Source organism: Panthera leo, chromosome A3 (genome assembly GCF_018350215.1).
Source record: "Panthera leo isolate Ple1 chromosome A3, P.leo_Ple1_pat1.1, whole genome shotgun sequence".
NCBI classification, from domain to species: domain Eukaryota; kingdom Metazoa; phylum Chordata; class Mammalia; order Carnivora; family Felidae; genus Panthera; species Panthera leo.
In genome coordinates this window covers 105890479-105917887 of record NC_056681.1, presented here as the reverse complement: position 1 = coordinate 105917887, position 27409 = coordinate 105890479, and the positions used below count along the sequence as shown (strand labels likewise).

General features: G+C 37.0%; 1 long non-coding RNA gene across 1 annotated transcript; it reads right to left on the bottom strand.

Moving 5' to 3' along the window:
* On the bottom strand, positions 1-27409 carry LOC122215104. The gene is made up of 4 exons (XR_006200239.1): positions 27339-27409; positions 27105-27238; positions 835-914; positions 1-233 (listed from the first exon to the last, which is right to left on the bottom strand). It is a non-coding gene; the product is annotated as an uncharacterized LOC122215104 (long non-coding RNA).

Below are 27409 nucleotides of genomic sequence, written 5' to 3'. Positions count from 1 at the left end.
TTCCATGGAGGTTTCTTAAGGGGCTCTGACTGAGCTGGTAATTCCCCCCCTTTTGTCCTTCTCCATTCTTCTGTGTTGCTTAGAACACGAACATGATGACCAGCATATCTGCAGTCATCTTAAAAGATGCAATAAAAGTGGAAGCCATATTCCAAGGTGGTGGAGCCAAAACACAGAAGTTGCTGGCTCCCTGATGATGGAAGAGTGGCCATCATGCCTCCAGCTATCTTTCACTGGAGAAAGAAAGAAATTTCTATTTTATTTAAACCTCTGCTGCTTTGGATTTTCTGTTATATATAACTGAATTTGATCCTATCTGAAATGTTATGTTTTTTCTGACTTGAAATTATATTAAGGCCCTAAAAGCTGACTTATTGACATAACTATTGTCCAGAAAAATCATATTCACTATAGAAATATAAAATTATTGAATAAAAGATTGAGTGGTACTTTCTGAAAAATCATAATAGAAAGCACTGACCTTAGAGATATGATTGATAGCTCTTTATAAACATTTCTAAGAGATATTACAAAAGATTCAGAACTCTAGCTCTACATACAACATAGTTTAAAAGAGGCTCACAGAAGAAGACCTCTGATAAAATATGAGGTTAATTCATTTGTTAATAAATTGTCAGCAATCTTTCTCATTATTTTGGCACATTTTCTATACATTTTAATGGTTAAGTTTTAAGATTTTGATCTCAATATCCTTTATCTATAGTTTCTTTCTAGATGCCATTCTGCTAAAATTCTGAAGTTATATATGAGTCATGTAGATTAACTCTGTTAATTCAACTATGCCAAAAAGCAGGGAACATACAGCTTACATACCATTAGTTTTCCTGGGTTAAAGCCCTAAGCCTTGCTCTGTAACATTCTTCCCTCTGGAAGATGCACATTGAGATGTCTCTCTGTAAAAGAAATGTGATCAAAGACTGGGACCTGGAAAGAAAGCAGGAGGCTAGAGAAAGGAAACATTTTGTTGAGAAAGGCCTTGACAATTAGGACTAAATAATATTAATGTTTCACAGATGCACTTCTTGTATTCGAAATGAGACCTCTGGGGTAAGGGCAGTGAAACCCACCAATCTCTACGTCTGATCTCTCAAATGTGTAATTCCTTGACATTTTGTCCTTGACATCCAGAACTGGAAAATGAGCTTGAAGTTAAGGAACTTCAGTTGTGGAAGCCTAAAAACTATAATATCTACATCATTCTGTATAGTTGGAACATAAGACATGCTTATCACCCTATCAAATTTTATTTCAATATCACTAGTCAGTATGAACCACTTCCTCCAAATTAGAAACATTTCACTGATTTTATAAAAGCATAAGGACTCAGATTTGGCATCTAAACATGTTCATATTTCCCACCCCAGTACTCAGCTCTATCATCTTCAAGGTGCCAATGCTATACACAGAACAAAACCCTTCAGATACCTCTCTTTCCCTACTTTGTCAGGGTTCAAGCAGTGGAACAGACCAGTAGGAGACATATAAGGAGACAGTTATTCCAAGAAGTTGGCTCACACAATTGTGGGTACTGTCTGGAAAAGTGGGAAACTCAAACAGCAGGCCATCAGGAAAGACAGGCTGGAACTCTCAGGAAATACTGAAGTTGCTATCCATAGGGAAATTTTGTCTTATTAGGAGTCAGCTCTCTTCTTAAGGCCTTTCGACTGATTGAATCAGACCTACACAAATTATCTATGATAATTTCCCTTACTTAAAGCCAAGTGATTATGGACTTTCATCATATCTATAAAACACCCTCACACCAATACCTAGATTAGTGTTTGAATAACTGATAAAGACCATCATACCCTCCTTCACAAATTCTTGGTAAGCTAGAGAAGTCACACTCTGCCCTGGATTTTGAGCCCTGTTAACAAATTCTGACTTAATACAAACGGGCTACAACTATTAGAAGTCTGATCTTCACCTTCACACAGTGTTAATGTAAGAGGCTTTCAAGAACCTGTCATTGCGCACATCACTTTTCATTTTTTTATCCTCTCATATGCCTCAGTCACCCTGACTAAGATGGCGGTGTACTAAGTACCCAGTTTAATACTATCCCAACTGAGACCCATGACAAGAAAAAGAAAACACTCCAGGTCCTATGGAATAATTTTCTCAACTGTTATCTCAAAAAAGAAAACAGGAGTGGGAAGCAAAGATGTGACCTGGTTTCAATCCAGGAAACTGGTTTGACTTTCCTAGAGGCAAAAGCCACCCAGAGTCATGCAGATCCTCTTACCACCTCTTTTTCTCTCTTTTGTCATTTATCACAGCAAAAACACACCCAGTTGTCCCTGGGGCTCTTAGTCTGCTGTGTCCATAGTATCCAAGCATTTTTAGACAAAACTGTTGCATCGGGGGCAAAAGACAGAACCCTAAACATTATGATTTTACTCTAAATAAAATCTACCATAACAAGGGTTCGGTGATTGTTAGATTTTCAGGGTTGAGGAAGAAGAGATAAGGGGCTTTTAAAAAATATTAACAAGGGGGTACAAGTAGTAAAGTTTATCTTCAAAGACATGGGCTTGGGTATAATTTGTTTCATTTATTAATTACACGATCTTTGAAAAGTCTCAACCTTCTTATATTTCATCATTCTTTCCTCTACATAAGGTGAAGAGATTGAATTACCTTTCAGTTCTATTTTTCTTTGATCCTATAGATATAGAGCAGCAGAACATGGAGAAGAGCTGACCAGGAAAAGGATAGAAGAGTAACTTAAAAAATAATGGAAAATGAAATGATCAGTCTGGAAGGAAGGAAGGAAGGAAGGAAGGAAGGAAGGAAAAGAATAAGGAATGAGAGAAGAAAAAGATGGGGCACAAAGGTAAAGTATAAGAACATACAGGTACAGGGGCATCTGGGTGACTCAGTCAGTTAAGCATCTGACGCTTGATTTTGGCTCAGGTCATGACAGCACAGTCATGGGATCAAGCCCCACATGCGCCTTCGTGCTCAGAGTAGAGTCTTGGGATTCCATCTCTCTCCCTCTCTCTCTGCCCTTCCCCCACTCACGCTGTCTCTCTCTCTCTTTCTCTCTCTCTCTCCCTCTCTCCCTCCCTCCCTCTCTGTCTATCTCAAAATAAATAAACTTAAAAGAAATAAAAAAGAACATACAGATACAAACAGGAGAGAAAGGTGGGAACTGTGGCCCACTGGAGAGTTCCTGGCCCCTCTGCAGAAAGTAGCTACTATTTATTCTTCTCTATCTGACTGCTGGTGAAGGAAATACAGATCGAGTGGTGCCAGGTTTTAGAATCTTTCCAAAAAAGCCATAAATCTGGATGCTTATCTGATAACTCTTCATTTTTAAATGTGGACACACTAATTCAAATTTTAAAGAACAATATGCAAAATAAACACAATATATCTGCAGGTAGAGCATCATTTCAGCGCCAAGAGTAGGGTGAGGCAAGAGAAGCACTCACCTCATGCACATTTAAAGAGGCACCAAAACTTCAATAATCAACATAAATAATATTTAATGCAACGATTTTTAAGTAAAATTTATTGCCAAAAAATGCATCAAGAAAGTAGCAAAAATTCCTTTTTTATACACATTAAACAGCTTTATGAGGTATAATTTACATACCATAAAATTCACCTCCTTTATTTATTTATTTATTTATTTATTTATTTATTATTTTAATTCCAGTGTAGTCAACATATAGTGCTATATTAGTTTCAGGTGTACAATATAATGATTCAGCAATTCTATACATTACTCTATGCTCATCCCAATAAGTGTAGTCTTAATCCCTTTCACCTATTTCCCCCATCTCCCCACCCACATCCTCTCTGGTAACCATCCATTTGTTCTTAACAGTTAAGAGTCTATTTTTTGGTTTGTCCCATTTTTCCTTTGTCTGTTTGTTTTATTTCTTAAATTCTGTATATAAGCGAAATCATATGGTATTTGTCTTTCTCTGACTGACTGATTTCCCTTAGCATTATACCCTCTGCATCCATACACATTCTTTCTTTTATATGGCTGAGTAATATTCATTCTTTTTTATGGCTGAGTAGTATTCCATTGTGTATATCCACCACCTCTCCTTTATCTATTCATCTGTGGATGGACACTTGGGCTGCTCCCATAATTTGGCGATTGTAAATAATGCTGCAATAAACAGGGGTGCCTATTATCTTTTTGAATTCATGTTGTTTTTATTCTTTAGGTAAACACCCAGTAGTAGAATTACTGGATCATATAATAATTCTATTTTTAATTTTTTGAGGAACCTCCCTACTGTTTTCCACAGTGACTGTGCCAGAAAATATCAAAAATTTCAATAAAGACTGGCTCCAACCTTGCTGTTGCACAATTCACATCCCTAACCTCACCCCAATCCTGGGTATGTATCCTTTATAGCCTCTGGGTTAAAGGCTTACAATGGGAGCATGGTAGTGCTATAAATGCAAATAGGAAAGAGAAAGAAAAGCAGGCTTGGGAGTGGAGATAATGAATTCAACAGCAGGCATTTATCTGAGGTGCTGTGCGGGCATCCAGTGAAGGAGACTCTAAGCATTTGAGAATAAGAAACTTGTATCAGTAAGTGGGAGAAAAATTAATACTTACTTTGTGTTATACACTGGAGAGTCTACATATATTACCTCCTCTACCAACAACTGTCAACATGACTCTTTAGTTATGACATTTAATCTCCCTTTAAGAGACGTTTCAATGGATATTAAGGTTAATGTCCCAAGATCATCCAAGGAGCCGATAATGTAACTGAGCCGACAGTTACATTACAGAATTCCAGGTTGGTCTGACTTCAAACTCCGTTCTTTCCAATAAACTGTGCTGCCATGAGCAAGTCCCATACATGTGCATGTCATCAATAAACGCTGAGATTGGATGAGATTCCCAGAGAGCATAAATGACCTTTGCTGCTCCTCAGGCCTGTGTCATTATCCTGGTGATGCTATCAAGGATGGGGGCCCTTCCTTCTTGCTACTGTCAAGACTGGAGCCATTCTTTGGACTGGAGCCTTTCCATCCCTAAGAAATTCTCCGTGCAGCCTTCTGGTCTTCAAGTATCACAGCCTCTAAGTTCTACTCACACTTAAAGATCCCTGGCTTCCTTCCATATTTATCTACACCACCGCAGCCTTGTTAAACAACAATCAGTTTCCACACTCTTTGGAACCTTGTGACCTGACCACCAGTTTCTCTTGGGACTTGTATTGAGTTCCTATGTACTGGCAACCTTTAGTTCCAAGTCCTAACTTTTCCTAAGTGCCCTGTTAATCACGGCAAACTGAGCCATGTCTCAAGATATAACACCCCCAAACTTCTGGTTCAGTCTCATTTCCCTAGCACTTCTTACATAAATGATTGACTAAGGAAATGAATTATCTCTTTCTCAAACAAAAGTTTTATCCTCCTCCTCCACTCTTACAGTCGTGTCTTTCCCTTAGACTATCATCCTCCTCCATTACCCCATTACTTCATTACCCTCCATTATCCTATCCATACTTCTAAGTGTAGCTTACATTTTGCACTCTCATGAAATGCTCTTTCACCAGCCCAGTCTGAATCAATCACTCTACCTATGAATTATGGCAGTGTTGATTCATTGAACGCTCACATGCCATTTTTAATCAACAACACATCAATTTTATCTGCCTAACTAGAAGGACAGGGGCCAATGTCTTATTCTTGTTAATATTCTCAAAACTTCACACACAATGTAGGAGTGGTGATAAATAGCACTGAATGATGTGTTTCTAAAGCAGGGAAAAACCTAAGTTTCAGGCTTGTATAGTCCTGACTGTCCTTAATTTCTCTTAATTTCTCTTTTTATTTCTAAAATAAAGATAGCATTATACAAAATTCCAGGGGTATTATGAAGAAGAATATAATGAGGATATTTTAAAATATCTACAAATATATTTTCCCTTTTGGTTTCTTTCTTAGCAATCTTTAACCATTTTCTGCCCCCCCCCCCCCATTAGGAGGGCAAATCCAGCTAAGAAAATAGAAGGATTTGACTGAAAGAAATCTTGATGAGAAAAGAAGAGAAAGAATAAATCCCTTTTTTGACCAAGGGAAAAGGAGCCAAATAGAGAGAGAAAGAGAAAAGAGTCTACTCATCAGTGTCCTCCCATGTCCTGATTTGTTCCCAAGGTACCCTCAGCACCAGGGCTAAATCAAAGGAAAAGTGATACAAAATGTCCAAAAATGCCAGAGAAATTAAAAAAAGGTTTGTGCCATCATTTACATTTGGGACTCTAGAAGGAGACCACCTTGAAGAAGGCTGTGGAAATATAGGAGAGGAAATATAGGAGAGTCAGGATCCTGTGTTTTGATCTATGTCAGGTATGTAGAGAATGCAGAACTCCCAGCAGGTTCTAGAGAAGATGTGAAGAGTAGCTGAGGATTCCAGCTGGTGAGCTCACTAATAAGATTATTGCAGGAAGAAAACAAGGGATTCTGCAGTAGAATGTTTATAGGAGAGACTATCTAAGAAAATGAGCAAATTGGAGTCTCAAACCAGAATCAAGGAAACTATTGCCAGCAAGACTTGAGACAAGAAAAGGGGCTACCATTGTATCTTGACCATACCAAAACAAAACAAAACAAAACAAACAAAAACAAAAAATAAAAAACAAAAATCACACCAGACATGAGCAGATGAAAGATAGCAATGACAAGAGACTTTGTTGCCCAGACACCATTAAGATAAATGCCTCAATGGAAGAACAATAAATATGCATCGGGCTCTCATTCAACACCATGTGGGAATGGGTTCTTCTCCATTTCCCGAAATAAGAACAGAAAAGACTTGAAGTATTTGTCAATTTCCTCTTTAAAAAATTAGTTTCAGGACAGCAGGGTGGCTCAGTCAGTTAAGCATCCGACTCTTGATTTCAGCTCAGGTCATGATCTCATGGTTCATGGGACTGAGCCTTGCATCAGGTTCTGTTACAGCACAGAGCCTACTTGGGATTCTCTCTCTCTCTGTCTCTCTCTCTCTCTCTCTCTCTCTCTCTGTCTCTCTCTCTCTCTCTCTCTGTCTCTCTCTCAAAATAAATAAACAAACATTTAAAAAATAAAATAAAGTACATTTAAAAAAAATTAACTTTGACTGGAGAATAATGGAATTACTTTAATTGACAAATTAAGTTTTCCTTTCCCTTTGTGAGATGAAGGGCTTGAGGACAAATGAGATCAGTTATAAAATAAAATAAGATATATGGTTTTCTTCACACATTTGAGTTATGGTGTGCCATCTTCATACATATCTCCCCTCACAATGAGTTTACAATGAATATTTTGTATTAAGAAAGCAACTTATGCTACAAAACTAAGGACACTGCATCATGAGATGTGCTTTAATCATTTATTTTCCTGACTGCTTTAAAGTAGGTTAAGAAAAAAATCTTCCCCAAGTAAGAGAAGAGAAATCATTATAACATGAGACTTTACTGAAATTCTGCCCTATTAGGTTTTGCTAAGGAGAGAAAAGTGCCAGACGAGGGGATTTCAGGGATGAGTTATTATATTTGCAAATTGGTATAATGAAAATTACCTAGGCAGTACCATGAATTTAAATGAACTGTGTAATTTTTTCTTAAGTTTTAATATAAAGTAATTGTTCATTTCTTCCAAGAAATAGTTAAGGTTGCTGATTCTTTTTCATAAATCAATATGCTCTGAACAATAAAGCTAATAGCCCAGTACAGTCTATAAAATGTAGCTATGTAGCTGTCTGTTTCCAGGGCTTTATTCCAGGGGCTAAACAGCAGTTTCTATTTCTAGTTGACTGCTGTCTTTATCAAATTACTTCCTTGACTTGGTGACAGCTTTTTAAGACATTTTCTAAAGGAAAGCTTTAATTTCTCATCTTTGTTCTTTAAGAATGTAGCTTTTAAAGTAATAGGATTGACTCTTGTTATATTTTGTTATAATAGGGTTGACTACTATATATTATATATTATACATAAATATTTATATACATGTATGTGTAAAATTGCTTGTACAAAACATATTGACTTTGTCATTCATCATAGAAAGATCATGGTCTAATTTCACTAAGATTATGTTATCGTATTTCATAGTTATCTAAAGTGTTAAATTCTAATATAAGCAAACAAAAGTATTTTAGCCCAATAACAAATAATTTGTTCTTAAACCTTGTGTTCTTAGTTATGTAGCCTTTCCAAAAAAAAGATCCAAAGAAACAAATGTAAGAAAGCACAATCAAAGAAAATTCTTCTACTGAAATGGGGGATAACAGTCTCACAATTTTAGATTTTTATGTTACATGTATCTTATTAGTTATAAGATGGTAATGCTAATGGATGTTCACCCCTCAGCTTTCTCTGTGTAGCAAAATTACAAAATGTGTTTTTAATGCATAGAGCACACTGACATCTACTTGAAATTAAAATGGCTTAAAATATTATGTAGAAAGTTTTAACTAATAATCCAAAAATACTTTAATCTGAAAATATTTTATATCTAATTAAAGTACATTGTTGTTTATTTTTATTGTAACTTTTTAAGTAGTTAGAACACATTGGGACGCCTGGGTGGCTCAGTCAGTTAAGCGTCAGACTTCGGCTCAGGTCACGATCTCACGATTCGTAGTTTGAGCTCCACATTGGGCTCTCTGTTGTCAGCACAGAGCCCACTTTGGATCTTCTGTCATCATCTTTCTCTCTGCCCCCATCCTGCTCTCTCTCTCTCTCTCTCTCAAAAATAAATAAACTTTGAAAAGAAATAGAACAACTGTTGATGATGAATTCTGATGTCACAATAATTGAATGTTGTATAAAACTTAAACCAGATTTGCTTTCTGTTCTGTATATAAGGAAAAAGAATTAGATGATATTGATGATTTCCAAGATTATCTATTGTTTTACCTAGTTTTTCATGCTAGAATTCAGTCATAAGGCATATCATTTATCTCAAAAATTTATTAAAATGCAGAGCAGTTATGGCAGACACACGGATTGTATGAGCTCAGAGTGACCTGAGACTTGAATTGTCCCTGCTGCATTTTCCAATTCTAAGTATGGAGTGTCTTGACAAACCCTTCAGTTTCTAGATTGAGGTTGATCTGAGAGAGGCCTAACTTAATTCCTACCTTCAGGTGTAACCTCAGAGCAATCTCTCAGGAAGAGAGCATCAGTCCTAACCCAGACCCACGACATCTGATCCATCTCCAAATTTGTCTAGGGATCTCAAGACACTTACAGGGAAGCCACCAAACCCCAGCTCCAGCAGGGTACGACTCATATTTTTTTAACAATTTAAGAAAAGGTATATATGTGTGTATACACATACATATACACACATACATACAACTTAGGATAAGTTGTCCACTATGTTTGAGTATTCAATTTTTTATCTGTAGAATGACAGGGACACACTAATGATCTCTAAAGCCCTTGCCAGTTCAAAAATTCTGATTCCTCAAGTTAGATCCCTTTCTCCCCACCTCGCTTCAAAATGGTGATGGATGAGACAAAAGTTTTGAGTAAGAAGAGAGTACTGAAAGCTCAAGCAAGAAGCCAAAAATCTAAAAGGCACGTTATAAAGAAAATAAAGTTTATATTAGGCATAGAGTTTTAATGACTTAATAACACTAGTTGGTAAAAGAAAAAAAATCAATGTGAACCCAAGGACTTAAGGACAATTTTTTTTTTTTTTTTTTGCATTTCTACCATGAAGTAACTCAACTCAAAATGTTTGCTCATCAACATTCATACACACTTCCTTACAGCCAAAAGACAAGGAAACTTGGAAGGTAACCAATTCCAAGTAAATTTTCATGAAGGAAATGCAACACCTTGTTGTGGTTAAAAATTAAGAGTACTTTCAAAATGTATGTGATTTGGGGAGACTAAAGAGACAGCTCACAGGAACTCTCATTGGCCAACTGCAATCATTCAAATATCCAAAAGTGAAGAATAACTAGTCAGTTGACACAAATTGAATGATTAAATGTCCATTATATTTTTTTAAGAAAATTAATGTAAAACAACAGAAGAAAAGTGATCCTAACAAAACAGAATCACTTTGTATCAATTGTAATTTGGAGCGATATGCTAACAAAGGTAAGTATCCTGTTTATTAAATATATATCATATGCAGACATACTATCCTCATCCTGTGTAAATAGGAGAGATTGAAAAAATTGGAGTAAGTCAAAGTCTCCAATTAACAGCAGAAACTACTCCAAGAGCAGGAAAGATTCCCCACTAGTGGGCATTTCCAGTGACCAAGTAGAAAGATGACCCAAAGTTACTCAACATCACTGGTCATATACAGCCTAACTGTGTTCCAAGATGATGGATTAGCCAAATACCTAAAAAAGAGATGATTTTATGCAGGTTTCATCCCTTGTCTCCTGGGAGATGCAACCTTGATGGCCTTACTAATTAAAATAAGGTGTTAACATGTATTATGCATAATTTTCCAGTGATACTTGCAAAGGAGGTCAAAATATAACAATTTCAGGACAATATGTAAAATTTGTGTATATAACATTGTCTAAAGGGAACATAAAGGACATACCATTTGGATAAAAATGTCAAGTTCCAAACAACTAAAGCCTACCAAAAAAAGGCATATAACAAATTTTTAAAGTCCCCCTTGATATAATAGCTTTATTCCTGTTAAAAAGGGGCCCAGCCCAAAGCAAGTCACCTCAGATTGGGAAACTGCAGCTGGACTCGAATAGCTAATAATTCAGTGTCAGATGCTTGGCAATTCAAAAACCTATAACCTTGGAAAGTTCAAGGTAGGATTCTAACCCCAGGAAGGAAGACCTGACAACTATAATATGTTCTAAGCTAATAAAGCAGTAAACTGAACCTCATAAAAATCAATGCCTCTGTAATTCATTAAGTCTTAGATTTTTGGCAATGTTTATGTCTTCTTCCTGATCTTTAAGGTATTCAAATGTTTTAAGAACATGATATATAAGCTTTTAATTTTAGTTACTAGGAGAACTTGATTAAATAGTTTTTTAATCAATGTGGTTTTTTCTGTAAACTTTTAACCTGATAAATGTATAAGTTGTTTTAAGTTTATTTATTTATTTTGGGAGAAAGAGGTGGGGGCAGAGACAGCGGAAGAGAGAGAATCCTAAGTAGGCTCCACATTGCCAGCGTGGAGCCCAACGTGGGGCTTGAGCCCATGAACCGTGAGATCATGACCTGAGTCAAAATCAAGAGTCAGATGCTTAACTGACTGAGCCATCCAGGCGCCCCTTAATGTGTATATAATGTCTAAAAGTTTAGAGCTGTATTGTCCATTATGGTACCCAATAGCTACATGTGTTATTTAAGTGTAAACAAATTAAAATTAAATACAACTAAAAATTCAGTTGTTCATTCACACTAGGAGTGGCTATAGGGCAGATGGCTAGCACAGATATGGAAGTTGTATTAGCTTCTTTTTAGATGTGTTAGTAAGGATAGAGACTAACCAGCTATATTTATAAGAATGTCAAAAGTATAGTGGCTCACTCAGCTCTGTTAAGAAAGAAGTTCCTTTCTTTCTTAAGTCTAGATTTGTGGGTGGTCCCAGCACAGGACTGGTAGGTAGAAGGCAAATTCAGCCCATGAGGTCTCCACGAACCTACGTCCTTCTCTCCTGTTTTGTTGTCCTTTAGGATGCTACCCCATTCGGCATGACTGGAACTGGGTCTACAACATCTTATTTGCATGTTCCAGAGTGTCAGAAGAGAAAGAAGAGAATATGAAGGGCAGTAAATTTTCTTTACAGAGAATAGGACAGAATGTTGCACACATAACTTCCATTTACACTTCTGTGGCTAAAAGATGACTGTACCCACATCTGGTTGTTACAGAGGCTGGGAAAGATGGTCTAGTTGTGTGGCTGTATGCACATCTACAACTTGGGCCAGGAAGGTGTTATTTCTAAAAAAAAAAAAAAGGGGGCAAATGGTTACTGGAAAACTTTTATGCCACAAGGGAATGCTGTTTAATGGATTTATAGGGGGAGAGAAGTCGAGATTAAACAACATTTAAACAGTAGATGTTCTCCTCGCTCAATAGTCTGTGGAAAGTAAAATGCCAGTCAACACCCCTTCCACCAGTTATATAAATTCTACTTCTAAAACATTTTGCTCTGGATGAAGTAATATAAACTAGTATTAGAAAACTTACAGTTTCATTATAAAACTCACTAAAGAGAAAGTTTTACTGTCTTGGCTATTATAAAATAAATATTAGCATTCACTTTTAACTCAACTTCTTAATAGGAAAAAAAATTCTTTAAAGAACAGTGCTACCCATAAAATCTATAAAATAATGTGCTCAAGTCAACACTGCATAATTATTTGGTCATAGAACACTCCAGCCAAAAACAATAGTTACAGTACATATATAAACAAATTTAACAATACTATAGGCATGTTTTACAGATTAAACTTAAATTACAATGTAAATGTTTTAATATTTGATTTTGTGCATGAGGAACTGAAAAGGGTATTATTAAAATACACTAAAATAAAATTCATTCTTCTTTAATAAAAGATTATTTGCTATTAAGCTTCAAACCTAATCACTTTTAACCTGCCAGTGAAAGTAGAATTATGTAATAGTGGCTTATACACTAACCTTCTACTTGTGAAAAATTGTTTCTTAAAATCACATATATTGCATGATAGATATCTAAATTATATATTTTAGGGGAGCCTGGGTGGCTCAGTCGGTTTGGGCACCCGACTTCAGCTCAGGTCATGATCTTGCGCTCTGTGGGTTCGAGCCCGGCGTCGGGCTCTGTGCTGGCAGCTCAGAGCCTGGAGCCTGCTTCCGATTCTGTGTCTCCCTCTCTCTCTGCCCCTCCCCTGCTTGCTCTCTGTCTCTTTCTCAAATAATAAACATTAAAAAAAATTTAATTATATATTTTAGACAATAGAAATTAGTAAAAGGAAAATTAAAATTACAATGTCATAACCATCTTTCAGCAGTTGCATCTAGAAATTCAAAAACGTGCTTCATAATTGTTGATAATAATCTCTCCTGATATGATTTTGCTCAAATTAAAAAATGTGTAAAGAATTTTACTTATAAGCATTTTTAAAAAATAAGAATAAATTTCAACTGCTGGCTGAAAACATTTCAAAAATCAAAACTGGTAATTTTGCATCAATAATAAAAGTTTCTGAGACCAATGATTGCAATGTGGTGTTAAATTATATTGATTGGCGACCCCTAATACCCCAAGTCAATATTTATGTTAGTCAACAGTGTCTGTAGGACAATTTTGTACGTTTTATTATTTGTTACATTGACCTTAAATAATATGTTAAATGCACTATTTCTAAAGAAAATGAATTCTATCTTAATTTCTTCATCATTGGATTTAAATAGGCAGTTTGAGAAATCAGTGTCAATAGCAATTCCCTTCTTAGTTCCTCTTATCAACATTTAAGAGGAAACAGTGCAATACGAGGGCATCCTCTCTAGCAGTTTTCCTCATTGTCTTTTATTAGTTTTCAAATATTTTCCCTTCTTACCCATATGGCCCACTCATGCACATTTCTAATCTGTTAGGATTAACACCAACAGTTCCCAACCCATTCAAAACAAAACATGAAACAAGGGAGAGTGGCATTTGATAATGGTATCTGTTCTATGGCTTATTTAAGAAAAAGAAGATACTTCACTTCTTATTCCACCATATAAGTCATAAGATATCATGCAAAATCTTTATAGAAAAGAATGCTTTAAAAAGCTGGATTCAGTGGAGGGGGGGAGAGGGGGGAAGGCAGAAAAAAAGTCTCTGTAACTGCATAAAAGAACTGACAAGATATTGAGAGCAATCCTGAGAGGCCAGAAATGACGAGCAGAATCCAGAGAGAGAACAAAACGCTGATGTCAGTGTCTGTCATGGGAACATCTGCTGATCCCGAGAGGCGTACAGCTTCATGCTTACCAGGCTGTGTGACTAAAGAACAGGGATAAACCTAGGGACTAAACCAAATGGGAAGTTGGATCAGACTCTCAGAAAACAAATTAAATCCCTGAGAGCTGACATCTTAGTGGAATAATGAACTGAAATTTTTAAAAGATTCCACAATGCACAGGGAGAAGATACAGACATCTGCCTATTCTATTTCTGTTAGCTCTGGGATGAGGAGGAATGACCATCTCTTCTGAAAATTCTTAACCAGAAGCCTAATCTCAATTGAAATGAACTGAAATCATACTACTTGCTTCTGTGGCTCCCCATAAGCCTTAGCCAATAATTTAAAGTGGTCTTGAATTAGGCCTTGACACCAACCAGAGGCAAATTTGAGTACTCTGGAAGAGAGCACCTTAAAACCAAAACTGGAAACAATGTTCACAGATGAACTTCAAGGAACATGAATTCACAATCCAAAAAATTGAAAACACACAAGGAATCAACACACCATAAGCAAGAGTCAGTAGAAATAACAAGAGCAGATCCACTTAGATGGCAGATATTAGAAGTGTCAAGTAAAGATTTACATGTATGTTTACTGTTTAAATATTTAAGAAAAGTCACATAGAAGATATATGTAGAAAGGATTTTAAATTGTTTTAAAACTGCTAGAAATCAATAAAAAAGACAATCTAGTTTAAAAAAAAAGAAGAGGAAGAAAAAGAAAAAGAAAGAAACACAAATAGCCAATTAACACATCAAAAGGTGTTCACTCAGGAAAGTAAAAAGTAAAATCAGAGGAAAAACTGCATTACACATTAAAATACACTGGAAAATTTTCAAAAGTCTGACAATGCCAAGTTTGGCAAGTATGTAGAGCAAGGGGAATCTCTTTTTTTTTCAGTATATGAAGTTTATTGTCAAATTGGTTTCCATACAACACCCAGTGCTCATCCCAAAAGGTGCCCTCCTCAATACCCATCACCCACTCTCCCCTCCCTCCCACCCCCCATCAACCCTCAGTTTGTTCTCAGTTTTTAACAGTCCCTTATGCTTTGGCTCTCTTCCACTCTAACCTCTTTTTTTTTTTTCTTCCTTCCCCTCCCCCATGGGTTTCTGTTAAGTTTCTCAGGATCCACATAAGAGTGAAACCATATGGTATCTGTCTTTCTCTGTACGGCTTATTTCACTTAGCATCACACTCTCCAGTTCCATCCATGTTGCTACAAAGGGCCATATTTCATTCTTTCTCATTGCCACATAGCACTCCATTGTGTATATAAACCACAATTTCTTTATCCATTCATCAGTTGATGGACATTTAGGCTCTTTCCATAATTTGGCTATTGTTGAGAGTGCTGCTATAAACATTGGGGTACAAGTGCCCCTATGCATCAGCACTCCTGTATCCCTTGGGGAAATTCCTAGCAATGCTATTGCTGGGTCATAGGGTAGGTCTATTTTTAATTTTCTGAGGAACCTCCACACTGCTTTCCAGAGCGGCTGCACCAATTTGCATTCCCACCAACAGTGCAAGAGGGTTCCCGTTTCTCCACATCCCCTCCAGCATCTATAGTCTCCTGATTTGTTCATTTTGGCCACTCTGACTGGCGTGAGGTGATATCTGAGTGTGGCTTTGATTTGTATTTCCCTGATGAGGAGCGACGTTGAGCATCTTTTCATGTGCCTGTTGGCCATCCGGATGTCTTCTTTAGAGAAGTGTCTATTCATGTTTTCTGCCCATTTCTTCACTGGGTTATTTGTTTTTCAGGTGTGGAGTTTGGTGAGCTCTTTATAGATTTTGGATACTAGCCCTTTGTCCAATATGTCATTTGCAAATATCTTTTCCCATTCCGTTGGTTGCCTTTTAGTTTTGTTGGTTGTTTCCTTTGCTGTGCAGAAGCTTTTTATCTTCATAAGGTCCCAGTAATTCATTTTTGCTTTTAATTCCCTGAGCAAGGGGAATCTCAATCTCATATATAACAGGTGAGAGAATAAACTGATACACAACGTTGGAAAAGTTTGGCATTATCTATTAGAATGGAAAATACCCCCTACCTTATTTAATTCCATTAATGTATGAATATTCAAGAAAGAGTATTCTTTGTATTCATGTATATAATACATGCTATACAATAATGGTTATGGCAGCATTATTTAAAATACAAAAAAAAAAAAAAACCCTGAAGACTAAATGTCCATCTGTAGCTGACAAATGGAAGGAACAAACTACAAATATATGCAAGAACACAGATGAATCTCATGACATAAATACACACACACACACACACACACACACACACACACAGTATATAGGAAGTCCCAAACAAGCAAAAACAAACTAAATTATCTAAGGATGCACTTATAAATGGAAAGCCGTAAAGAATAATAAGGAAATGGTTATTATATAAGTCAGGATAGTAGTTATCTTTGGGGGTAGAAATATTGTGATGAAGAGAGGCAAATGGTATGCTTTGGAGTGCTGATAAGGTTTTTAATCAGGGTGGTGGTTACATTGAAGAATTTCTTATCATTTATTAAGCTGTACATATAGCTTTTGCTATTATGTTTATATGGCAAAAAGCACTGTAAGTTAATGCAGAAGTAGAAATTTAAAACTTAGAGTTTTGCAGAGATCATTATTATTCACTGATTATTCCATGTGTTCCTTTACATTTTCCAGTCTCCTCTGAAATTCAGTTGTAGCCAATGTGACTATTTCTGGTTAATGAGCTAGCAGCAGAAGTCATATCTGTCCCTTCCGGTCTGAAGCACTTAAAAATAGGCATAAGTTCTCCACACTCTCTCTTCCCCTGCCATGGCAAGCTTTGAAACCCCATTTTGAAATAGTAAAGCCACAAAATGTAAGCAGACTGGATTCCTGGATCCTAGTGTGGAAGGGAGCTGTTTTTTAGAAACACTGGACCCTCAGAGCAATTTGTATGAATGTGAAATAAACTTCATATTTAAAGCCATTAAGAGTTGAAGAGTTAAGTGTTTCTGCTACATAACCTAGCCTACGTGACCAACACAAATGAATTGAGAGCAAGTAAGATAACGATAGAACTAAACATATTAACAGTACTGTCCTCAAGAAATTTCTTCATGGAAAATGTGAAATAGAGGTAAAGTGATATGGAGAATAAGATGAGTATTACGGCTCCAGAAAATTTTCCACAGAGAAGAGAGAAAGAGGTAAACTTCACAGAAATATTGGCTCTCATCTTCTGAATTACTTAAAGAAAGCATCCCTCAAGTTCTAGAAACACTATAATGTCAAGTTGAAGAAAAAGAAATCCATGCGTACCCATGACATGTGAAACTGCATAACATCAAGGACAAAAAAGAGAAATAGAACATAACCAAAGAGCTAGAATCAAAACACAAGAAGCGACAAGTGTTGGTGAGGATGTGGAGAAAAAGGAACCCTCGTGCACTGTTGGTGGGAATAAAATTGGTGCAGACACTGTGGAAAACAGTATGGAGGTTCCTCAAAAAACTAAAACTAAAAATATCGTATGATACAGAAATTCCACTACCAGGTATTTACCTAAGGAAAATGAAAACACTAATTCCAAAAGATATATGCACCCCTATGCTTATTGCAGCATTAATTATAATAGCCATGATATGGAAGCAAACCGTGCCCATTTATATATAGATAAATGGATAAAGAAGATACAAACACACACACACCCAATGTAATATTACTCAGCCATAAAAAAGGATACGATCTTGCCATTTGCGACAACATGGATGGACCTAGAGGGTATTATCCTAAATAAAACAAGTCAGATAAAGACAAATGCCATATGACTTCACTTACATGTGGAATATAAAAAAAAAAATGAATAAACAAACAGAAAGCAGAAACAGACCCATAAATACAGAGAACAAACTGACGGTTGCCAAAATGGGAAGGGGGTGGGGAATTGCCAAAATGAGCGAAGGGGAATGGAAGCTATAGGCTTCCAGTTATGCGGTGAATAAGTCACAGGAATAAAAGACACATATTAGGGGGGCACTTGGGTGGCTCAGTGAGTTAAGCATCTGACTCTTGGTTTCAGCGCAGGTCATGATTAAGCCTTATGTCAGTCTATGTGCTGAAAGCACAGAACCTGCTTAGAATTCTGTCTCTCTCCCTCTCTCTCTTCCCCTCCCCTGCTCACACTCCCTCTCAAAATAAATAAGTAAACTGTAAAAAAAGGCACATATTAAGGAATATAGTCAACGGTATTGTAATAGCATCGTACTATGACAGATAGTACGTACACTTGCTGTGAGCACAGCATAACATGCTGTGTCTCATCACTATATTGAACACCTGAAACTGATGTAACATTGTGTGTCAACTATACTTCAATTAAAGAAAAAAAGTAGCCAAAAAGTCACATCATCTATAAAGAAACAACAATTTAGTCTATCAGCTGACTTCTACAAACTACGATGACATCCAAAAGACAGCTGGATAATGCCCTTAAAATACTAAGAGAAACTAATTGCCAAAGTATAATTCTATACTCAGTGAAACTATCTTCAAGAGCAAGGGTAAAATAAACAAATTTTCAGATCTTCAAAAATAGAATAGTTACTGCCAGAAGATTTTTAGTAGGCCTTTGATCTGTCACAGATGGGACTACCAAAGGGAACAACCTGGCAATACCTTCAAAATATCAGTCACCTTACTCCTGACCAACAATCCCATTTCCAGGAAATGTATATCTTAGTGGATGGTTAAAGCCAAACTCCATTTCCACCGTGGCAGCCCCACCACTCTTTGTAAAACTTGCAGCCAATCAGGTCACTCCTCTTCACAAAACCCTCCTGTGGCTCCCCATTTCAGTCAAAGTAAAAACCAAAATGCACATAATGGCCTAATGTGAATTGGTTCCACTACCCTTTAAACCACTTATACTACTAATTTCCATGTGGCTTGTCCAGCCATGCTGTGGTCTCTGCTGTTCCTCAAACATACCAAGCACATTCTCCCCCTTAGTCTACAGACAGACTGGTACCTCCAGCTGGAATGCTCCTCCCCCAGACAACCATATGGTTAAATTTGTCACTTCCTTAGTCTTTGTTCAAATGCCACTTCTCTGGCACAAAAACAGACACATAGACCAGTGGAATAGAATAGAAACCCCAGAACTAGACCCACAAACGTATGGCCAACTAATCTTTGACAAAGCAGGAAAGAACATCCAATGGAAAAAAGACAGTCTCTTTAACAAATGGTGCTGGGAGAACTGGACACCAACATGCAGAAGGTTGAAACTAGACCACTTTCTCATACCATTCACAAAAATAAACTCAAAATGGATAAAGGACCTGAATGTGAGACAGGAAACCATCAAAACCCTAGAGGAGAAAGCAGGAAAAGACCTCTCTGACCTCAGCCGTAGCAATCTCTTACTCGGCACATCCCCAAAGGCAAGGGAATTAAAAGCAAAAATGAATTACTGGGACCTTATGAAGATAAAAAGCTTCTGCACAGCAAAGGAAACAACCAACAAAACTAAAAGGCAACCAACGGAATGGGAAAAGATATTTGCAAATGACATATTGGACAAAGGGCTAGTATCCAAAATCTATAAAGAGCTCACCAAACTCCACACCTGAAAAACAAATAACCCAGTGAAGAAATGGGCAGAAAACATGAATAGACACTTCTCTAAAGAAGACATCCGGATGGCCAACAGGCACATGAAAAGATGCTCAACGTCGCTCCTCATCAGGGAAATACAAATCAAAACCACACTCAGATATCACCTCACGCCAGTCAGAGTGGCCAAAATGAACAAATCAGGAGACTATAGATGCTGGCGAGGATGTGGAGAAACGGGAACCCTCTTGCACTGTTGGTGGGAATGCAAATTGGTGCAGCCGCTCTGGAAAGCAGTGTGGAGGTTCCTCAAAAAATTAAAAATAGACCTACCCTATGACCCAGCAATAGCACTGCTAGGAATTTCCCCAAGGGATACAGGAGTGCTGATGCATAGGGGCACTTGTACCCCAATGTTTATAGCAGCACTCTCAACAATAGCCAAATTATGGAAAGAGCCTAAATGTCCATCAACTGATGAATGGATAAAGAAATTGTGGTTTATATACACAATGGAGTACTACATGGCAATGAGAAAGAATGAAATATAGCCCTTTGTAGCAACGTGGATGGAACTGGAGAGTGTGATGCTAAATGAAATAAGCCATACAGAGAAAGACAGATACCATATGGTTTCACTTTTATGTGGATCCTGAGAAACGTAACAGGACCCATGGGGGAGGGGAAGGAAAAAAAAAAAAAGAGGTTAGAGTGGGAGAGAGCCAAAGCATAAGAGACTCTTAAAAACTGAGAACAAACTGAGGGTTGATGGGGAGTGGGAGGGAGAGGAGGGTGGGTGATGGGTATTGAGGAGGGCACCTTTTGGGATGAGCACTGGGTGTTGTATGGAAACCAATTTGACAATAAATTTCATATATTGAAAAAAAACAAACAACAAAAAAAAAAATGCCACTTCTCAATGAAGCCCACCCAGACTGCCCAATATGAAATTGCAAATCCACACCTATTGCTCCAAATACTCTTTACCTTGCTCTTTTCTCCCTCCATAGCACTTACCATCTTGAAATTACTGCATTATTTCCCTTTTTATCTATTATTAATATCTTCCCCACCAGACTGTAACCTTAGTTTGTTTCAAGCAGACCCTGAAATAAAGATGTGGCTGCGAGTAGTTCATTTGAAAGGCAATGCCAGAAAGCACTGTGATAACTGATAATGAAAAAGGAAAAAGAAGGAAGCCAATACAGTGTACGATACTAAGCAGGATACCGCTGGAGGGACAAGTGCCACCCTACAGGGGACCCTCAGAAAGACTGGGTAGGTGTGCTTCAGAATCATTCCATACTTTGCTGGTTGAAGATCACTCCTGGGCTCTAACTCTACAGCATGTCTGGATTACCCACATCCAAGCTTGCTTCGGTGGCTAGAGAATATCCTCTGGCAAATAGATGCAGGAAGACATTAGCATATATGAGCACTGCCTCTGAGACCCCAAAGATAAGCCAAAGAAATATGGGTACCAACAGCTTCACTACCATAGAGATCGTTGTGTATTTGTTTTAATTGTTATATCCCAAAGGTCTGGCACATAGTGGATACACAAAAAAAATCTGTGTTAAATGTCGCTGAATAGTTGAATAATGGGACCTAGAACAACATCCTTCAGACTTGTCTTAACCAGAAGTATGCTCTGTAGGGACGCAATATATTACACAGACACATCAAAAGATATTTATAGGGTTTTTTTTTACCCTGAATTTGAATTAAAATTTAAGTCTATTTGGAATAATACATCAATTAAATTAAATGTATTTTTAAAACTCATATCAGAAGCTATTAAGAAAAAATGCTACATCAAAGTCTGGCTGTTCAATGCAGCTACACAGTTCTCATGTTATTACAGAATAAAAAGTCATTAAAGGAGTGCTTGGGTGGCTCAGTGGGTTAAGCATCCAACTTCAGCTCAGGTCATGATCTCGTGGTTTGTGAGTTTGAGCCCCACATCAGTCTCTTAGCTGTCAGCACAGAGCCCACTTCAGATCCTCTGTGCCCCTCACCCCTCTCAAAAATAAATAAAACATTTGCTAAAAAGGCATTAGGTTTGTCAGTTTATTTTAAAGTTAAGTTTAGCAGTTGCTTATAGAGCTAAGTATTCACCTACTTTACAATAGCAGTTCCACATCTATGTATTTACCTAAGAGAAATGAAAAACTATGTCCACAAAAAAAGATGTGCATATGTCCACAAAAAGACTTGTTCAAACAGCTCTGTACATAATAACCAAAAACTGAAACAATCCAAATGTCCATCAACAGGAGACTAGATAAACAAATGGTGGTATATTTTTATGATGAAATACTAATCAAATTTTTTAAATTAGCTCCTGACTCACATAAAAATGTAAGTGAATCTTAAAACTTTATATTCAGCAAGAGAAGCCAGACATAGAGTATGCTTTATATAATTCCATTTACATGCAGTTCAAAAGAATTCAGAGCAGTGGTTGCCTATGGGTATAGGAATTAACTGGAAATGAGAACAAGGGAATTTTCTGGAGTGACAAATATTTAGCACCTTGATTTTCACGGTGGTCACATTGGCGTATACATTTACCAGAATGAATCATACACTGAAGTTCTGTTCATTTCTCTGTATTTAAATTTTACCTCAAAAAGACATTAAGCTTTGAATGTTACATACTAAATGTAAAAGAAATGAAATATTTTATTTTGGTAAATGAACATCGTTCAGTCTCTAATCTCAAGTGAAAAAAATTTTTTCTGCTGTATTTGGCTCATTACAAAGGTATTTTTCAGGCAGCCTTTTAAGAGAGAAGGCACCTGGGGAAATTATATATTGAGCATGATGGCTTATTTGAAAAAGCAGACAACAGTTTTGTAGATACATTAAAATTTATAGTAAATAACAGGTTCAAGAGTGTTTCACTGTTGGCATAAATCATCGCAAATGATCCACTGTCATCAAAGTTCTCAACTAGTCATGAAACTGAATGCAAAGGCGAACTATACTCTGTACGTGTTTACTCAACAGTGAAAGCTAAAAGGAACACAGAATAAAATCAGCATGAGAGAAGAGACTAAGGCCTAAAACCTTGAGTTTCATAATGTAGTTGAAAAAAATATTCTCCATGTGGAAAATAATTAGTAAAATATAATAAAGACAATATACTAGGTAGAATCCATTGTAAGCATTCTCTTCAAGTTAATAGGCTGCACCATTAAGATAAAAACACAATCTAAAAGCAAAATACAAGATACTGGGGAGGTCAACATGTGACCCTGTGTGTTATATGAAAGAAGCCACTCTCAAATTGGAATTTGGCTTATTCCCACACCTTCAATTGTGCACATAAATACACACACACACGCACACATGCATAGCTTATTAGGTCTTTCCAGATCTAGGCAGGAAATCCAGTGACTTCTTATTGAAAAATGAAAATGAGTATAAAAGGCCCCAACTTTTTAGCAAGAGAAATAAAATTAAGCCCCACAGTGTACTTTGAAACTGACATTTTGCTGCAGTCAAAAAGCACTTTGAAGATTGTTAGTGATGATTTGTGTCTGTTGCTAAGCACTAGGTTGATGTTATTTTTTCCAGCTTCATCCCTCTGTGCCACTCTGGACATTGACAATGGATAAGGAAAAGAGAAAGTCCCCATAGAGACAATTAGGGCCAGTGGACAGAGGTTAAGGGCCACCAGCATCAGTGCAAGATGTGGAAGACAATTCTCACACTCAAAGAGAGAATGAGCTGCCCTAGACTGCCATGAAGTCACGAGTCAAGCCTAACCTATATGACAACTTTCAGGATTGTTGTAGAAGCAAGAAGTATAGTGGCTGACGAGCACATTCTTTGGAGTGATGGGGTCTTCTATTTTTTTTCTAATTTTTTTAATGTTTATTTTTTCCATTTTTAAAAATTTTAATCAAAAAAGAGGTTGCATGTATTATATTAGCTTCAATTGTACAACAGTGATTTAACAATTACATACATTATGATATGCTCACCACGGTAAGTGTAGTTACCATCTGTCCCCATACAAAATTATTATAATATTATTGACTGTATTTTGTGTTGTACTTTTCATCCCTGTGGTTTATTTTATAATTGGAAGTGTATACCTCTTACCAGATAAAAGGGATTAAGAGGTACAAATCCATGTATTTATTTTTCATTCAAATAGAGACACATTTCATGGAAGTATGTACTTCATTTCTCACACTCTAGTCCTCTTAATACATTTTAAAGTTAAATTTTCAACTGGCTGGTATTATGATAATAAGCAGAAGTTAGGAAATTGTAAGAATAATCAATATAGTCAAATGGTCCACTGAAAATTGAATCTTACAATATAGTATTTAAAGACTTAATTCCACCATCTACTACCTGTTTCAATTTGGCTAAGAAATGAATTTACAACTCCAAGTGCTGTTGTCCTCATCCCTGTACAATTCTGGGATGAATTAAATGAGATGGTATGTGTCGACGGTCTTACCACAATGCGTGACACTCAGTAAGCAGCCAGTAGTGTCATGATCAGAGGGAACGAATTCCTTACCTGAAAGGGGACTAGCAGGTGAGGAGATAAGGCTACACACCTGATAAAATCCAGCCCAGTACCAAGAAAAACAAGTCTGTGAAACAACGCCTCATAGATGAAGTACATATTTTGAAGAGTGATGACAAAGAAGGCTTTTTATAGCTTATTAATAACATTTTATACGTCAAAAAATAAAGAGATACGGTCATTTTATTTAGAAAGAGAATTGGGGGATCGCGGTCATTGTTTTACTGTAAGAACTAATCTTGTCTTCAATTTACTGAAAACAGAAGTTTGCCCAAGGTCATGTTGGACAGAGGTTAAATAGCTAAAGAATTCTAAATGTGCAATTTTCATATAGTCAAACCTACGCATCCAGTGGCAGAGACCAGTACAGACAGAGGGCTAAGTCATATAAGAAAAGGACTACAAAGAGGCCAAGGGAAGCAGAAGAGATTCATGAGGAGCCAACCTGGCCTCAAGGAGATTTCTGCAGAGCTTGACTTCAGCTTCCAATGCTCTCAGCGTAGCCTCTCCTGGAACACAAGGGCAAGTGATTTGCCTGTTCTAGGCTTTGCATTCTCCATGAGAAAATTGACTTGACAAGGCCACTTCAGTTGCCTAAGGATGTATTTCATAAAACACAAGCTAATGTTGCTAGATTTTATCTTCTTCTCCATTATAAGATTTTTTTTTTTTGGAAGCAAACATGTTAGTATGTCTTAGCAAAACTAGTATTGTCTTTTTTGCAAAATGGCGGTCTCTGGTTCTACCAGGGAGACAGAATTGGCAAGATCAGATTGCTTTTACATTCTTGACTGTAATTTTCCTTCTGAGCAACAGAAATGTTAATGGGGATCCTCTGTAGATTAACCTGCAGACCCTAGGCAAACTCTTTATGTCTGGACAATCCTTTCTACTCCTTTTCCCTTAAAAAAGCCTATGCATGTTTATGCTCTGAGTCAAGATCTTTCACTCTCTTGTGTCAACTTGCCCAGACCTACTTTCATTTTAAATATTTTATGGAATACATTGTGGACTAAAGGGCTTTGATTTTGGTAAGGGAATATGAAGCACTTGGCAAAGATGCTAGTCTTTGGGGCAATTGTTGGGGCAATTGCATCATAGGTGGGAAAAGGGGAATTTATATTCCTCAGCTTTCCTTACACACACACACACACACACACACACACACACACACACACACACACACTATCCCTAGGCTGGCCCTGAAAGATATGGCGTTGGTCACTGGCAAGAAGTTATAGGGCCCAAATCAAAAGGAAAAAAATGTTTAGTTCTTTTCTCCATGCCCTTCTCCCTCCCTCATGGGACCACATTCCTTTTTCCTATGAAGAATTATAAGCTCCTGTTGGCTTCTTCTGCCAGGTATTTTTTTTAATGTTTGAGAAGCAAGATATTCTTGCAAAAGTGCTTTCTCTGGTCCCTGTTTCTCCCCTGCTTAATTGATGGCATTGCTCATTAACCCTAAGATCTCAGATGCTGGGGACATGTTGTCAGTTCTCTGTCCCTTATTCCAATTCTCTCAGGCTGAATCTCTCCCTGTACTCTCCAGTCCTATTGCCACACGATAACAAAGCATTGACCCTGAAGTAAATGGCCCAAAGCTTCACACCCCAAATTTCAGCTGACTGAATTCTTTCAAGGCGCTAGAAAACCAGAAACAACAGGCGTGCTGCTAAGAGAAAAGGGAGGGACCCAAGGTTACTTCATCCTAAAATAAGAATCAGCCCTAGCCCTGTCCATAGTGACTCATGACTTTTGAAAGAAAGCATTCATTCTAATCATGTCTTTTTCTTTTTGTGAATATTAAGAGTTTTATTCTGCCATGTGCAACCAAAGTTAATAGTATTTCTTCCCTAGAGACTGGATTAATTTTTGAACCATCTGCACCAATCAAGCCTATGAAAATTATGCTCACCATCACTCATCATCAGGGAAATACAAATCAAAACCACATTGAGATACTACCTCACACCAGTCAGAGTGGCTAAAATTAACAACTCAGGAAACTACAGATGCTGGCGAGGATGTGGAGAAACGGGAACCCTCGTGCACTGTTGGTAGGATTGCAAACTGGTGCAGCCACTCTGGAAAATAGTGTGGAGGTTCCTCAAAAAATTAAAAATAGAACTACCCTATGACCCAGAAATAGTGCTGCTAGGAATTTACCCAAGGGATACAGGAGTGCTGATGCATAGGGGCACATGCACCCAATGTTTACAGCAGTGTTTTCAACAATAGCCAAATTATGGAAAGAGGCTAAATGTCCATCAATTAATGAATGGATGAATGAAAGAAGATGTGGTTTATATATAATGGAATACTACTTGGCAATGAGAAAGAATGAAATCCTGCCATTTGCAGCAACGTGGATGGAACTGGAAGGTATTATGCTGAGTGAAATAAATCAGTCAGAGAAGGACAGATATCATATGTTTTCACTCATACTTGGATCTTGAGGAACTTAACAGAAGACCATGGGAGAAGGGAAGGGGAACAAAATAGTTACAAACAGAGAGGGAGGGAGGCAAACCATAAGAGACTCTTCAATACAGAGAACAAACTGAGGGTGGATGGGAGTGAAGGAGAGGGGAAAATGGGTGATGGGCATTGAGGAGGGCACTTGTTGGGATGAACACTGGGTGTTGTATGTAAGTGATGGACCACTGGGAATCTACCCCAAAAACCAAGAGCACACTTTACACACTGTATGTTAGCCAATTTGACAAATTATATTTTAAATAAATAAATAAATAAATAAATAAATAAATAAATAAAAATATTAATAAATTATTAACAGAAGATCAACTCACAGATGGACATTAGCTTGTCAATCCTGTTAAATAATAGATTTGTATTTATTGCATTGAAGTAAAATCATAGAATAAGTAAATCATAATAATAATTAAGAAGAAAACTCATAAGAACTTATAACTGCTTTCTTAGAAAATAGTACCTTCTTACAAATACTAAATCATTACTAATATGTCAGTTATAGCTCAATTTTAAAAAAAGAAAAGAAAATAGTACCTTCAGGTGAATTAAACTGGAAATAGAATTCTCCTCATGTCAAGTGAACATAGACCAGACTCCAAGTTATTATGGTATTTGTGCAGCAAGAAGACAGTACAAATTTGTATAGTTCTTTAGTATCTCCTTTGAATCTGAAATTCACCAGTGACATTTAGGAAGGAGATTACCTATTTAAAACATTTCAAAATATTTAATTTGAAGAAATTTAAGGAAAAAATGTAGCCATCTTACCAGTGGGATTTTCTATTTAGACAGTATAGGATATCGGGCACCTGGATGGTTCAGTCAGTTAAATGTCCAAC